Below are 9,451 nucleotides of genomic sequence, written 5' to 3'. Positions count from 1 at the left end.
CAATAAGCCCGATAAGTTGGGAAATGATATCACTTATAGTGTGTGTTGTTGATTATAGAAGGAAACTGTGTCCTAGTAATCTAGGTTGAGAATGTCCTCAAGAGGAGCTCATAAGGATTGTCATGTTAAACCCTGCAGGTGGACTTAGTCCGACATGACGATAAGGTTGAGTGGTACTACTCTTGGACTAAGATATTAATTAAATGAGTTGTCAGTAACTGGCTTAATTAATGGACATTTGATATCTTAAACACAGGGAGACTAACACACTCATAATAAGAAGGAGCCCAAAAATGTAATTTGGGATTGGTGCGGTAGTTCAATAATAGTTCTCTATAGGAATGAATTATTATTGATAAAATTAAGTTGTGTGTTCGGGGCGAACACGGGATGCTTAATTTTATTGGGAGACCAAAACCAATTCCTCCTCTCGGTCCCTATCGTAGCCTCTTATTTATAGAGTTCTATACCCACCTATACCCACCTTCTATACCCACCCAATAGGGGCCGGCCAAGCTAGCTTGGGAACAAGCTAGGGCCGGCCTAGGTATAATATTGGGTGGCCGGCCCTAGCTTGAACCCAAGCTAGTAGGGCCGGCCAAATTAAATTAAAAAGAGATTTTAATTTTAATTTTTATTATATGGAATAAATAATTTATTAAAGAGAATTAAAATTAAAATATCTCTCTTGTAAAAGATCTACAAAAGATTAAAGAAAGAGATTAAATCTCTTTCCTTATTTGTAGATTGGTGAGATATTTTATTTTCTCTTTAAAATTATCTACATGTTGATAAAATTAAAATTATAGAAATTTCCTTTTATCAACCATGAAGAGATTTTTAAAGAGAAATTTTATTTTTAAAATTTCCGGAAACAAATTAGGAAGTTTTAATTTGTTGATTAAAACTTGTCTAATTTATTTCCTCTTGATATGGCCGGCCATTAGAGATTAATTGGGGAAATATTATTTTATTTTTCTCAATTAAATCATGTCAAGGGAATTAAGGAAATTTTATTTTAATTAAATTTCCTAATTTGCCTAGGCCAAGGAATATAAAAGAAGGGGTGAGGGTGCCTTCACAAGACACAACCTCTATTATTTTCTCTCCCTCTTTTCCTTGGTGTTGTGGCTGGCCATCATCTCTTCTCCTCTTCCTCTTTGTGGTGGCCGAAACTCTCTATTGGTTGGAGCTCTTGTGGAGGCCGGATACTACTAGGAGAAGAAGAAGAAGAAGGAGAGGAAGCGAGCATCTCTTGGAGCTTGGTTAGTGTTTTAGTTTTCTTCCTTGGTGAAGTTTTTCCTTTGTGGCCGAACCTTGCTTGGAGGAGAAGAAAGTGGTTGGTGGTTTCTCATCTCGGTAGATCGTTGCCCACACAACGTCCGAGGTTAGAAGAGAAATACGGTAGAAGATCAAGAGGTCTTTCTAGAAGGTATAACTAGTTATTTTCCCTTTCCGCATCATGCTAGTTATTTATGGTAATAATACCAAATACAAGAGGCTTACGATTCTAGAATTTCGAATATGTTTTTCGATGTTGTGTTCTTTTGTTTTTTCTTTTCCTTGTGATTTGATTGTTCTTTTCGGTTAACCTAAAGTTATTTTAGGAAATTAAATATTAGCTTTCTATAAAAGGTTTTGTCTAGTCGGTGGTGGTTGCTCCCATATCCAAGAAGGCCATGTGCCTCGCCACGTCAGTACTGGGAACCAATTATGGAAATTAATATTTAATGGAATTAATAACTTAAGGAGACTTGGGTCGAACGTGTAAAGTTCCGCAGGAGATCCAAGTCAAAACCTAAAAGAACAAATAGATTAAGTTTTGGATCAAACGTGTTAAATTCCGCAGGCGATCCAAAATTTAATTTAAAAGAACACATGGTAGCTAGGAAAAGGTTCAGACCTTTGTACAAAATTTTTGTACAGTGGAACCTATAGGTTTTCCTAGTAGCAACCAACAGGTAGGACCACACCAGAACGCTAAAGAGCTATGAGACAAGTTGATCGAGCTGCACGAAGGGACCAGTGACGCTAAGGTAACAAAATGAGATTTGCTATTAAATAGAATATTTAATATAAAAATGCAGGAAGGAGAAATGGCGAGTCAGCTTCACGCGAGGATTAAGGACATCTTTAACGGGCTCCACACGATAGGCCACCAGATGGATAACAGGGATTTGATAAGGTACGTGTTAAACGCTTTTCCGCGTAATAGTTTGTGGGCATCTATCGTAGATGCCTACAAAATTTCAAAAAATTTATCTAAATTAAAATTAGATGAACTTTTTTGTGAATTAGAACTACACAAACAAACTAACGCTAGATCCGAGAAATGTATAGCCTTGTTTGCAGGTTCCTCTAAAGAAAAGAAGAACAAGCCTGAACCTGAAGAAGATTCTGACCAGAACTCTGAAGATGAAGAGCACCTGGTAAACCTGGTAAGGAAGATGTTCACCAGGAGGAAGAGGAGCTTCAACAAGAAGGACCTTCAGAAGATCAATTCTCCAACAGAATCAAGGAATGTTACTTGCTTTGGATGCAACAAGAAGGACCATTACAAGAATAAGTTCCCGAGATTGAAGAACGACAAATCGAAGACGACCAAAAAGAAGGCCCTCAAAGCGGCGTGGGACGACAACTCCTCGGACAAATCGGAGGCCGAAGATTAGAAGCACCAGAGTCATCTTGCGCTAATGACCTACGAAGCTGAGTCGGAAGGCGAATCAGAAGACGGGTCTGAACTTGAATCGAGCCACGAGTCCGTACTCGTTTCCGAAGGTCCCGAAGAGGTATATCTTAACTTAAATCAAAAATTCTTTAAAATTATTTCATGTTTGAATAATAAATTGATTAAATTAGAAAAAGTAAATGAATTACTCCTTGAAGAAAATCAAAATCTCAAGGAACAACTCACGAATAACAATCCAACTTAAGATCTAACACTTGAGGAGGAAAATTTGACACTAAAATTAGAAATTAACAAATTAAAAGACATGTTAGAAAAATTCACAACAAGATCTAAGAACTTAGATCTAATTTTGAACAACCAAAAAGCAATTTACAATAAAACCAGACTTGGCTATAAGTCAAGCTCAAATAAAACATTTAATCATTAATAACCCAACACAAACCAACAAATAAAGCTTGGGCTCCGAAAGCGTGTTTAACCATGCAAGTAGGACTTAACCAATACTGTAGGATAGAAAAGAATTTAGATATCTCCACAATAATATGATATTGTCCACTTTGGGCCTAAGCCCCATGGTTTTGCTCTTGGGCTCTACCCAAAAGGCTTCATACCAATGGAGATATCTTTTCTCTTATAAACTCATGATCTTTCCCATGTGTTTTCAATATGGGACTATGTTTGCAACCTTGCAACCCCAACAATCCCCCCCTCAAACAAAGGACTATAGGCTTCCCACGTCCGATCATCGACCCACCAGGTCTTCCTGCCCCTCAGTCTACCCGACCTACTAGGACTTCATTGCCTAGTCGCAACTAGGACTTCCTGCCTGATGTCTGGTCCTCTTGATCCGAATATAGGAGCTCCCACTTTCTTTGTTCGAGGTCAATATTGTACCCACATGGCTCAATCATACCATAGCTCTTGTGCACAGTCGGCGGTCAACAAATACTATATACCTAAAGAAAAAAAATATACTATATAAAATCAGATAATTCAAATCAAAAACCTAAATACAAATCTAAATCAACAAATTCAAAAACTAAACATTTTAAAACCCACCAAAATTTAGAATATCATGAAGTTAAATATAACTATAAAAGAAATATACATAAACCTAGAAAGAAAATTTTAATTAAAGGCCAATAATTCAGGGGGAGGCTCCAGAATAGCTGGCACCTCCAAAACTAACATACCCGGAAGGGTAACCCAAACTAATCTACCTGGGGTACTTAGGACTAATTAGAAAGGGGTTCAAGTTTAACTTGAAAAATGGTACTGGTGAAGTTTTGGATGATAGTACGTCAGGGAAGCTTAGTCAATGCATGTCTAGGAAGATATGGCTTCGACCTGGTACATTTGGCTAAGTGGAACTGACCGAAGCTACCCTTTATGGATCCTAACCAGTTAGACCAAGGTTTTGTACCAAGTCCAGTGGATAGGACTATTTGGAAAAGCTCGAAGGCATGGTTACTCTAATGATGTCCAAGTGACTCACCATAGCCCAGAAGTTTATCCAGAGAATGTCTATCTGTTGAACCCAAAGCTAAACCTGAATCTAACACAAAGTTAAAACCAAACCCTAAAATTGAATCTAATTCATCTCACAAAAATTATAGGATTCCCTGATTGAAAACGTAGATCGGGTGAGATGACTAAGGAATAAATTAAAATTAAAATTAAATTAAATTAAAATTAAAATTAAATTAAATTAAAATTAAAATTAAAATCAATATAGGAGGCTCTGCCCATATTCGTTACGCATTCCATCATCATGATGACCAATAGTCCTTTGGGGAGAGTCATCCTCAATCCATAAGCATCCGGACGACTAATCAAATAGACAATAGAGCTCAGCGAGTTCGACATCCAGTACCATCCCCGAACAGCCATCAAAGCGCAAGCCTTGGAGGATTTCGTCACTGAGGTACAAAATCCTGAGCCAAAAGCCGTTTGGAAGATATATGTGGATGGCTTGTGTAACACCCCACCCTCCTTACTACTAGTCTGCGAGGGCGGAGCGCTACTGGACTACTAACTTTACTTAACTATCCTTGTTCACATGTTGATAGTAATTCCTAAAACTCTCGGAGAACTCAAAACATAAAATTAACTAGCAGTGGAAGACTAATGACTCATCTAATACATTCTTAATAAATGACACTCTTAATAAATTCTTATGCTAAATCCCAAGGCTTCTATAGTCCACACATCACACTTCCATCCGCACCTCCTTGACTATAGCTTTTCCTTTCATTTATCTGTAGTAAGAGGAAAATGCATCTATAAGCAAAATTACTTAGTAAGCGCTATCTAACTCACAAAACTCGAATATGCATGTGAATATACTGAAATCTAAAAGCTGAATGCTCAAAAGGAAAACTACTCATGCTCATCTACAAGCAAAAGAAACAAGACATGCTGAAATGCTAAACATGTAAAGCTTATTTCACTTGTTCAAAACTTATACTTTTATACTTCAGAATAATAAGTTTAACTGAACTGATACATAAGCTGAGCTAAACTGATGCTAGGCTAATGCTGAATCTGAACTGTATTCACGTAACTAATTTGTGAAGTTTTTAAAACTATTTTTATAATAGATAAAAATAATAACCATGCTGCTGATGGGCCCGCAACTGTACTTGCTATGCGTGCATCCCTAACTATACCCAAGGTAGCTAGTCCCGAATCTAGTAGGGTTTACTAGGTTATCTAAACCTAATGACGACTATGGGAGCCCAACCCAAGGACAACTAAGAGTCCAGCACAGTGCCACTGATAAAAGTAAAATACTGATTCATAAGCTGATTTATCTTAATTACCTCTTCTTTAAATGTCTTGACATTTAAACAAGCACCTTGTGTGCCAAAATTCCTAAAGTTTTGACTTTGGGATCTACTTAAGGCCTTGACCTTTTCCTTTCTTTTCTTTATCTTGCTTATACTTGTTAATACCTCTATTAAAAAGATGTCTCATACAAAACTGCACTAAAATACTTATTAACTATGCACTGAAATGTTTAACAGAATTGCATGAAAATACTTAATAGAACTGTACTGAAATGCTTATTGAAACTGCACTAAAACTAAATCTGCATACAAGCTTAATCAAATTTGCCTACAAACTTAATCAAAATTCTGCACTATAAGCTTAATCAAAATTCTGCACTATAAGCTTAATCAAATCTACCTACAAACTTAATCAAAATTCTGCACTATAAACTTAATCAAAATTCTGCACTATAAGCTTAATCAAAATTCTGCACTATAAGTTTAATCAAATCTGCCTACAAACTTAATCAAAATTCTGCACTATAAACTTAATCAAAATTCTGCACTATAAGCTTAATCAAAATTCTGCACTATAAGCTTAATCAAATCTGCCTACAAACTTAATCAAAATTCTGCACTATAAGCTTAATCAAAATTCTGCACTAAAAGCTTAATCAAATCTGCTCTAAGATTGGAGTTCTGCACATAATACTTATCAAAATCTGCAAGCAATACTTATAAAAATCTGCATACCATACAAGTTTAAACTAAATCTAAAACTTGTTGGAATTAACACCTATAACATATAGAAAAAAAACTCCACTTGCAATCCAATTTCACCCACAGAATCAAACCACAACCATTAGCAAACTATTCAAAGAATATCTCCCCATCAGAAACAATTCGCTGATCCGATCAAAATCTGAATTAAGCTTCATGGCAGCAACTCCAAACAAAAGTCTAAAATCTGAACCGAAAGGCCAAACATAAACCCATCTACAACATGTCTAAATATGATGTACTGAAGGTGAAAGGATTTAAATTACATGCCCAACTATACTAATCGTTCCTCTTTCTTGTTCTTTCTTTGAATCCAACGGGCATACAACACATCCTCAAAGAGAAGCCAGATCTGTCCCAAACTATAAGCTATCTCGGAAACAAACAGCACAACATAGAAATCAGTACTCAACTTATCCAATTCTAACAAAATATGCCAAGCCGAATCAAGAATCCTCATGAAAACCTCGGAATCGACTCAAAAACCTCACGGAAACCTCAAATTGAACCTGGAACTTTACAAGAATCCGGAGCTACTCTACTGTAGGTGAGGAAGCACTTACCTTGCTTCTTGGACTCACAACCGAACAAGAAGGGCTTCTAGGACCTTGGCCGGCCGCCGAAGACGATGCCCTAACTCCCTTTTGTTTTCTGCCCGAGCTCCGCCGTCGCACGCAGAAGAGAAGGAGAGAATGGTTTAGGTCACGGGAAAACAGAGCATCAACTTATCCCTTTTTATAACTTAATATTTCTGTTAACTCCTTAAATAAATTTTTCTATCTTTTCTAAATAGATCCGTCCACATGGATTCTTGGTCCGCCGGATTCGCTGAAACCTCTGACCGGGTCAGAGGTCGCAGGTTCGATTCCTCAGCCGCCCCTTTTATTCCCATTTATTTTCTGTTTTCTATTAACTATTACTTAAATAAATTTCATTCCCTTTTTAATCGGCAATGCTCGCTGGGACACTTGGTCAGTCGCGCTTTGCTAAATCTTGACCGGGTCAGAGGTCGCGGGTTCGATTCCTCAGCCGCCCCTTTTTATTTCAATTTATTTCCTATTCCTCAACTGCTGCTTAAATAGATTTTTGCTCCTTCTTTAATCAGCAACGCTCGCTGATTATTTTTCTATCTTTTCTAAACAGATCCGTCTGCATGGATTCTTGGTCCGCCGGATTCGCTGAAACCTCTGACCGGGTCAGAGGTCGCGGGTTCGATTCCTCAGCCGCCCCTTTTATTCCCATTTATTTTCTATTTTCTATTAACTATTACTTGGTCAGCCGCGCTTTGCTAAATCTTGACCGGGTCAGAGGTCGTGGGTTCGATTCCTTAGCCGCCCCTTTTTATTTTAATTTAATTCCTATTCCTCAACTGCTGCTTAAATAGATTTTTGCTCCTTCTTTAATCAGCAACGCTCGCTGGTACACTTGGTCAGATGGAGTCGTTTAAGAGTTGGCTTGGCCGGAGGTCTCTAGTTCGAATCTTGGCTCGGACATTATTTTTGTCGAAACTTCTTTCGTTTAGTAAAAATACCAAACGACCTCCAAAAATTACATAAAAATACTCTAAAAATTTCTAAAAATCTCTAGAATTTTTCTAAAGCATTTCTAAATATTTTTACGTAATATTAGGACTCGTAATGAGGAATTTTGGGTCGTTACAGCTTGGCCACTCGGCAGGGCAGCGAGATCGGCATATTGCTCATCTCCCCCCAAGAGGAACAGATGCAGCTGTCCGTTCGGCTAGACTATAGGGCTACAAACAATGAAGCCGAATACGAGGCGCTCATAGCCGACCTATAAGCCGCCTGACACGTCGAAGCCGTCAAGGTGCTCATCCACTTAGACTCTCAATTGGCCGCTCAGCAGCTGACCAGGACATTCAAGATAAGTAACACGTGACTCAAGCTCAACGTTGAAGCCTTCGAAAAATTAAAGACCAACTTTCGGGAAGTCATCATAAAAAAGATCCCCCAGACGGAGAACCAGGCAGCCGACTAGCTGGCCAAATTAGCTAGCTCATTATGGTCAATCGTCATAGCGCAGCCGATCGAACAGGTATCCCTAGTGGCTCATATTGATCGGATAGAGGGGCTTACCTTCCCAAACGATTGGAGGTCGGCATTGACAGAATTCTTGCGGATGGGAGCTACACCGTCCGATTGGGAAGAGGCTCGCTTGTTAAAGAAAAGGGTTGGTCGGTTCACCTTGATCAGAGATTAGCTCTACAAGAAGGCCTTCTCTAGGCCTCTACTCAAATACGTCGGGTCGGAAGACGCCGACTACATATTACAGGAGGTACATCAAGGATCCTACAAAGGACACCCAGGCAGACACTCACTAGCAAGGAAGATTCTGTTGGCCGGATACTTCTGGCCAACCCTCCAGAAGGATGTCGCCCTGACGGTTGCCACTTGTCTGTCCTGCCATAAGTATCATAGTCTCTCACATCGACTGACCGAGGAGATTAAGGCATCCACAGTCTCTTACCCGTTCGGCCAGTGGGGCATGGACATTGTGAGATCATTCCCCATGGCAACAGGTCAGCGGAAGTTTCTGCTCGTCGTAGTGGATTATTTCTCCAAATTGGTAGAAGCCGAGCCGCTGGCCAGAATAACCGAGCATATGGTCATAAAGTTCGTCTGACAGCACATCATATATCAGTTCGGCATCCTGCGCCGACTCGTCTCAGATAATGGAAGGCAGTTCGCTGGCCAAAGACTCAAAGAATGGTGCAGAGGATATGACATTCAGCAAGCCTTCACCTCAGTGGCCTACCCTTAGAGCAACGGGCAAGCATGTTGGGACCGAAAAGTAGCTAGAGGGGGGGGGAGTGAATAGCTCTTCGCGCTTCTCGTGTGCATGGCGTTGCTTGTTTCTTCAAGAGATGTGCAGCGGAATACAAAGAAACAAAAACAAACACGCTAACACTTAGGGTTTTACTTAGTATCCACCTCACAAGAGGTGACTAGTCCAAGGATCCACGCACACACACACACCTCCACTATAAAACACTCCTTTTCGGTAACTACCGAAGGCGGAGAAGCCCTACAAGACTCTCAATACAAGAAGAAAGGAAAGGAAAACAAAATACAAGCGCAAAGCTTACAATGAGTGCAGAAAACCCTAACCCTAGCTTCTCTTCTTGGCTTTGATCCGCCTCTTGACTTGGAAAACCTCCAAGATCCTTCAAGAACTGGCGATCTGAGCTTTG

This window comes from Zingiber officinale, chromosome 1A (assembly GCF_018446385.1).
Source record: "Zingiber officinale cultivar Zhangliang chromosome 1A, Zo_v1.1, whole genome shotgun sequence".
Classification (NCBI taxonomy): Eukaryota; Viridiplantae; Streptophyta; class Magnoliopsida; order Zingiberales; family Zingiberaceae; genus Zingiber; species Zingiber officinale.
The sequence above is the reverse complement of the archived record's forward strand: the minus strand, read 5'-3'. Positions refer to the sequence as shown.